The sequence below is a fragment of the Stenella coeruleoalba genome (genome assembly GCF_951394435.1).
Source record: "Stenella coeruleoalba genome assembly, chromosome: 16".
Classification (NCBI taxonomy): domain Eukaryota; kingdom Metazoa; phylum Chordata; class Mammalia; order Artiodactyla; family Delphinidae; genus Stenella; species Stenella coeruleoalba.
Window position 1 is genome coordinate 27,255,919 of NC_137162.1, and position 7,951 is coordinate 27,263,869.

Sequence of the window (7,951 nt, forward strand, 5' to 3'; positions counted from 1 at the left end):
GGGAGGAAAGTGTGGGTCTGTGGGGGGAGAGAGGTCCTTGAGTGGAATGGATCCAAGCAGCTCACAGGCCTGTGGGCGTGAATGCTCAGTCTGCAGGATCAGTGGGTGCTCCAGATGCTGAGAGCTGGGCTTTGCTGGACCCCCACTGACCATATTACACCAGTAGATCCTGTTTTGGCTGCTTCCAAGGGTCTCCCAGCCAAGAGAGAAGGAGCAGGAACCGATGGACTTGAGCCTGGGAAGGAGAGCCTTGACAGGCTGGCTGCATTTCAGGGGAGTTGGACCAGGGCCAGTGACGTCAGGACTAGCTGCACCCTTCCCCGCAGGGGTCGCACTGCCTACACATGCGTCCTGGGCTCCCAGCTCCCCCTGAGATGACCTCATTGGAAGATGGCACCATGTGTGGTTTGGATGTGTGAGACGGGCCCTATCCTTTGGTTCCACTGAGGCTAAGGGCTCTTTCCCTCAGAAGACTCTACCTTCTCCACTTATTCTCCATCACTCTCCTCAGGGGATACCTACCTTTCCAAAGGCACTTCCTCACACAAGTGCTGTTTCCCGCCTCCTGGAGCTGCTGTCCTGGTTTTTAGGTCTGCCATCTGGTGGACATTGCTATAACTACTGCCACCACCTTCTGAGGCCATGGCCAGAGAGCAGCACAGACCCCAGGGTAGGAAGGAGCAGTGGGGGGAGGCAGGTCTCCAAGTCCTGTGGACATGCCCACATCCTGCTTCCTGGGACCGGGAACTCCCAAGAGCTGGGCTTGATTGGCAGGGGAGACTCAGGTGTTGATCAGGAACCTCCACGTAAAGTCTCACACTGCTCTACCCAGCCCAGTCTCAGAAGCCCAGGGGCCACCAACAGGCCCCGTTCTAAACGCCGCTTCTTCTGTCCAAAACTGCAGAGGTGCCCGAGGGCTTAGCTCTATTTCCTGGAGCTGAAAACTTCCCATGTGTGCTCTTGGGTGGGACAGATGCTCGTGAATGGGGCCCCCTCTCCCTACCATCTCCCTCAATCCCCTTGCCTGGGGCTCCATGTCTGGACCAAACTAGTGAATTGCACAGCTGCCATGCGGACCCAGAGGTCTGAAGATCCACCTCAGAGAAGGAAGGATGGAAGCCCTCATTACAGGATTCCTCCACACGGGCCCCGCAATGGTGAATAATTTATGTACAAGGCGGAGAAGACAATAAATCAGCTGCAATGATTAACATGAGCTATTTTATGTGTGAGAAAGATCTATGGCAGGAGGCTGCCAGGTTGCTGGTGATTAATGCTGCTGTTTGCATTGGCTTCTGGGCCTTTATATTCAATTATGGTCCTGGAGTATGTGGGGGGTCCTAGGGATGGCATGGGGCAGACAGGGAGCCCAGGGAGGGAACGGGTGATGCCTAGGACCAAGGTGAGGTGACAACAGGTGGCAGCCTAGCCCTGTGGGCACCTGACTGATGAGAAGTTTAAGTTAGTGGGATGGAGTAGTGGCTATTTGTGTAAGGGAAGTCACACTGCCTCTGGGGTGACCTCTAAATACTAGTCAAGGGGGTGCCTTGGGAAGGGGGCACAGACGGAAGGAGGCATGCTTGGGAAAATCTGACTCTTCCACTGTCGAATGCTGGGTTTCTGAGCCCCCTACCTGCCCCTCCTCCACAATCCCTGCTGCCACTGCCACCATGCTAGGAGTGGAGCCAGCCAGCTAGCCCGGGGCGGGATGGTGGTTAATGCTGGAAAAAGTTCCCTGTCATCAGCACCAGAGCTCGGGAGCCAGGTCCTGTCTCCACATCCTACACAGCAATGGTGGCAGCAAGGCAGGCTGCGGAAGAAGGCTCTGGTGCCCTCCTCCCAGCTGACCCAGGAAGCCCTGGGAGGCCCCCTCCCTGGATTCCCACACTTGGGCCTCTCGTCCTCAGCCAGCTCCAGCTGGCCCCCATCAGTGCTGGGGGTTCCAAAGACCAGTGGCGGCTCTGGGGTTAAGTGATTTCCCCCAGCCCTGCCCCTCCCAGCCCTGGCTCCTATCAGCTCCTTCCTCCTCTTCCTCCCCTCCGGTGACCTCTGAGCAGTGTGGACATGCCTCCCCCTCAGAACCCAAGGGTTGGTAAGGGGGCACAGGGTGGGTGTGGGGGCTTTCTGGGAGCTGAGCTGACAGCTGGGCACAGGGACCCTCTGGGGGACTGTGGGCCATGGAGGAAGAACTCCCTTCTCTCCCCCAGCCTGGCTGGGAGCCTGCTCTAAGTCACTCTACCCACAGGCCAACGCTTCAGAATTTCAGTCCTGGGGCAGGAGGAGGTGCTGAAAGAAAAGGAAAAGGGAACGTCATCCCCCTGGTGGGGGTGGGATGGGCATCAAGGGAGGCTGGCAGGGGCAGGGCAGGGTTTATGGCTGGAGAGAGAATCTCTGGTTCATCTCCCCCAAGTCCCCACCCTAGCATAGCCCGCGGCTTCGTGGGAAGCAGTTCTGAGTCATAATGACGTGTGAGCCTGTGTGCGTATGAAATCCATGTGTCTGGTGAGTATGTGGCTCCAAGGCTGCGTGTGTCTGTGTGTCCAAGCACCTGCTGTGTCTCTGAGCGTCTGCACGGTGAATGTGCACGCACACACTTGAAGCTGATCCCCACCTGGGGCCCCACTCACAGTCGTGTCTAACCCATTGTTCCCCAACAACAGTCTTCCTTGGCCCCTAATCCCCTGTTTGCCTGGCTCATCCTCTGGACTCCTTGGGACTCCATTAATGAGCCCTGGACGCCCCAGGACAAGCTGCAAATTAACCCCACTGCTGACCCCGACATGGACACCTGTAATTAGGCCAGGAGTGGCTGAGGCAGAGAAGGCCCTGGGGCTCAGTGGGGTGAGGGCAAGGCTGGGCTGGGACAGGGAGCCTAATGCCCAGGAATGCTCTAAAAGCTGTGCCTGGCTCCAGGGCCCGCCGCCTGGCTCACCTCTAATAGCCTCCCAGACGGGGCTCCAGGGGGATTACCCCGTGGAGGGGCCCTGGAGTCAGGCAGGGCTGCTCAGCGGGCCCGCCCTGCCAGCTCTGGGCTGGGAGGCCTTATGGAAGGGGAGAGCTGCCCCGTGGCCTCAGAGCCCAGCAGCCAGCCACAAGGTCCTTAGCAGCCCGGAACCCGTGCCCATGACAGCAGTTGCCCAGGAAAGAGCTGAGTCCAAGCTAGCTGGCGCCCCCCACCAGGGCCAGCCCCTCCCTCAGCCCAACTTGTTTTGTTTGCTCTGCGCAGCGTGTCCAGTAGCTCCATCTGCATTAACCCCTGACCCCGACTGTAACTCTTCCTCCCCTCTGACAACTGTGTTTACCCAGTGACTTTCTTGGGCACAGAGGGGAGGGCTTATGCCTTTCTTTTCTTGCCCATCTCTCCTGGGGAAAGCTGCACTCTCCTTGGACTCCCTGATCCCAGGAGCTGCCAGCAGAACCTGTTGCCCATGAGTGTGCCTGAGCACAGCCAATGTGGCTGCAGCTAAGGGCCTGGGAGGCGGCAGCTACACCGGGTTGGGAGTGGGGCTAGATTGGTACAATCATCTCGATGTGCGATCTGGCAAGTTTTTTACACAACTTTCACTGGACATCTCATTTGACCCAGCAATTCTACTTCTATGAATTTGTCTGCATATGTCCTCACTTGTTCTCAGAGGAATATATCAAGAGAACTTATTGCAGCATTTAAGAGCTAAAGACTAGGAACCTTCTAGGTGTCCACCTAGAGAACTAGCTAAATAATGAAGCCACAGCCATACAGTGGAATACTATGCAGCCATTCAAGAGAATAATCTGCATGTTCCCATCGAGAATGATCTTCAGGGTATAAGGATAGTGGGACTTCCCTCGTGGTCCAGCGGTTAAGACTCCACACTCCCAATGCAGGGGGACCCGGTTCGATCCCTGGTCGGGGAACTAGATCCCACATGCATGCTGCAGCTAAAGATCCTGCGTGCCGCAAGGAAGATCCCACGTGCCGCAACTAAGACCCGGCGCAGCCAAATAAACACAATAAATAAATATTTCTTTTAAAAAAGATATAAGGATAGCAAGGTGCAGAGCAGAATATAGAAGATGTCACTATTTGGGGGGGCAGGGAAGAAGGGAAATACACAAGCAAACATTCACATATCTTTGAAAAAATCCTCAAGAAGTAACAGTAGTGGCTGTGGGAAGAGGAGTGGAGAGCAGGAGTGGGAGGGAGACAAAATTTTTACTTATACTTTTCATACTTTATGATTTTTTTGAACTTTGTATGTATTTTACCTTTCAAAAATGAATCTATTATACACACAAATATAAATAAAATGCATATATCCTGGGGCCCAACTATTCAACTTCCAGAAGTCTAGCCCACACAAATAAATAAAACAAGCCCACACAAAAATTAAACAAGTATGATCTATTGCTTAAATGTCATATATTGGAAACAAATGCCCATCAATAGGTAATTGTTTAAATAAATGGTGGTACATCCAAACTATAGAATATTGAGTGACCATGCAAAAATGAAGTAGATCTACATGTACTGGCACGGAAACATTACAAAGACAAATGTAAGGGAAAAAAGCAAACTGCAAAACAATACAGAAATATCATTCCATTTACATAAAAATTAAAAGAAAGAAGAGAAAACCATATGTTTCTCTGTGTACCTGTATATTACATAAATGTATCCCCAAAACTCTATCCCCAAAATAAACACCGTTGATGACAGGGGGAAAATGAGATGGGGAGGTTCACATATATGCTTCTGTATATACAACAAGACTTCAAGTATTTCTTGCATAATTACAAAATAAAATAAATAAAAGCTTGTAAAAAGAAAAACAGCACCACAGTCACTCTTCTAGTTTCCTCCCACATCAGCTTCCAGAACTCTCATGACCATGAAATTATTATTCTCATGTTACAAATGGACAACTGAGGCTGAGAGAAGTTATGCAGCTCCCCCAAGGTCACACAGCAGACACAAGCCAGAGTCAGGCCCCAAAGCTCATAGCTCGTCCATACCATCACTCCTCAGAGGTGATATTTCTTCCACGTTCTGAGCCTCTTCAAGGGTGTGGACATTGAGCCTGGGTTAATAATGTCCCCTGGGCTCCTACCTACTGCACAGAGTGAACCCTCTTTCCCTCCTGTCTACCTCACCCCCTCCAGCCCCCAGAGGACCTGCTGGCGAGCCCAGATGGGCGTGGGCTCCAAAGGCTGGTGCAGCTTCCTGCCTTGGCATGGCTGCCAGCCTCCCCGTCACCTGCTCCTGTTCTGGCTTCTTCTACCAGGGAGAGCTCAGTACCCATTCCCCGCCAACAACACCCCCCCACAGAGCACCCCCTTAATTACACTTAATGGCAAAGACCATAAGAGCTTTATTAACTTTATTATGGACCCAATTAGCAGCTAATGCCCCGTGACTACTGTCCCCCCCAATAATCCCATTAAACATAATGAAGCAGCCAACCCCCTCCCCTGCTGGGTGGGGGCCGAGGAGACAGGGAAATCCATCTTCCTGGGCCTGATTCTGCTCCCTCAGGCCCATTGGACACCAGCTTAGGCCCAGAGCTTCCCAGGGACCGTGGCTGGGCGTGGGAAGACAGAGATTAATCAGCAAGTATTTTGATGCCAGCCATTGAGCACACGTGCACAAGTGTGCATGCACACACACACACACACATACTCACATATACACACAGTCTGGCTAAGGTCCAAACAACTCCTTTCTCAAAACAGAGATGTGGAAACACATACAGCCCTCAAGCACAACCCCATCTGGCAGACGTTCTCCCAGCCTTGTCCAAGAGCTCTTCAGAGTGGGATGTCCAAGTCAAGGGCCTCTGCCTGGGCTTGTCACAGAGTGAGGGGTGGGAGAGCCAGGAATCAAGGAAGACAGAGAGCCTCCCCCATGAAGCCACACCTTCACCACACCCCGGGCCCTTCCCCTGCTTTGGCTGATGGTTTTAAATATTTATTCAGCACCCACAATGTGCCAGACACAGTACGAGGCCCTCTTTGCCATCTCTCTCTTTTATATATATATTCTTTACCGTTACGGTTTACTACAGGATATTGAATATAGTTCCCTGTGCTATACAGTAGGACCTTGTTTTTTGCTTTTTGTTTGGCTGCGTTGGGTCTTAGTTGCAACATGCAGGCTCCTCGTGTGGCACACGGGCTGCAGTGCATGGGCTGTCTAGTTGCTGTGAGTGGGCTCATTAGTTGTGGTGCACGGGCTTAGTTGCCCCACAGCATGTGGGATCTTAGTTCCCCGACCAGGGATTGAACCCGTGTCCCCTGCATTGGAAGGCAGATCCTCAACCACTGGACCACCAGGGAAGTCCCTCTGCCATCTCTCTTGAGCATCACCCCAAACCAAGGAAGTAGACATTATTTCTCCCATCTTACAGATGAAGAAACGGAGGCCCAGAAAGATGGCCAGTTTTTGAAACAGATCTTCTACATGATCTGCCTTAAGAGATCTCTCCTCTCTCCTTCCCCAGCAACCCACCTTTCTCCAGCCTAAAGCAGAAGAAGCAGAGACCATGGAGATAATTCTCTATTACCTTCGGATGGGGAACTACAGCATAGAGAATGTTGCAGCGACCATCGTGGTGATCACAGTAAGACAGCCCTTGGGGATCTGATTCCACATCAACCTTGATGGGGTTGAGAGAATTAGAAATCAGAGAACATTCCCGTTCCCTACTGCCACAAGAGGTCCCTGAATTACTAGACCCCAGACCCCCGATCCAGGGTCTGACATGAATGCAAAGGCTGGTAGGGGTGGGGGAGCAAAGGGTATTTGAGAGCAATCACAAGTAAATCCCCAGCCCCCCCCAGTGATCAAAACCTTAAGACTTGGGGATTCCGGCCCCTGAGGGTCTGTGCTAGGGGTCTCCATCCACCCCTACCCCAAGCACAAGAACTGCCTCAAGATGGGGTGGGTGGCACATAAATTCTCCATGGCCTTAGGTCCCTCCACTGGGCCTTGGCCCCGGAAAAGGAGTAGGGAGTAAATACCGCCAAGACTGACAGGATGGAATCAACAGCTGCCCTGAGCAAGGGGGCGGGGGCTCAGGAAGGGAGACCCTTGAACCTTTGCTTGGAAACAGGCTCCCTGTTCCCTTTCCCCCTCCCCCGGGCTGGCCAAGCCTGGAAGCAGCCACTTGAAATGGGTCCCAGGGAGCCTGGGAGAGGCGCTGGCCTGGCTCCAGCCTCCAACTCCTGACGCCTCAGCCAGGCCCCCTTCCCCGGCCCCCACTCGGGCCCAGCCCCAGCTGGGGTCAGGAGGTGAGAGGGAGAGCTTTGTGTCTAGACCCATCCAAGTCCCCCTAACCCACCACACACCCAGCATGGTGCCCCTCCAATTGTTCCATCCCTGGGGAGGGCGGGTGATGCAGGCAAGTCAGCACCCTCTCCTTTCCCAAGAGGCCATGGGAACTGGGGAGGGGGCGAATTCTCCTCCCTGGGGTGATTCCAGGGCAAGGCACTGGGGAGCCTCCCCGGATGGGGCCCCTATTCTTCCCTTTGCCCTGGATGGGTGTTCTCTGACACCAAGCCCCCATCTCCACCCTCTGAACGAACAGTAGCACCACCCTCCCCACCCTCCTCATACCCAGAGGGATCTGGTGCCCAGGGAGCCTCAGCTGGAGATATCCAGAATCAGCCAACAGGAACACTAGGAGACCTTGGTGGAGGTCAAGGGAAACCTGGGTGCCTTGGGGGAAAGATAGCCTGCGCTGAGGCTCTGGGTAGGGTACAGGTATTGGCTTTATAGTGTCCTGGCTGTGTGAGCTTCAGCAAGTCTCCCAACCTCTCTGAACTTCAATTTTTCATCTGTAAAATGGGGCTGAAAATAGAACCTACTTCACAGTGCTTTTTGTGAGCATTAAAGTTGTAACATACATAAAATGCTTAGGTATTTCAAATCCAATGAATGAGAGTTGCATTGTTGTTGTCAGGGATGAGGTGG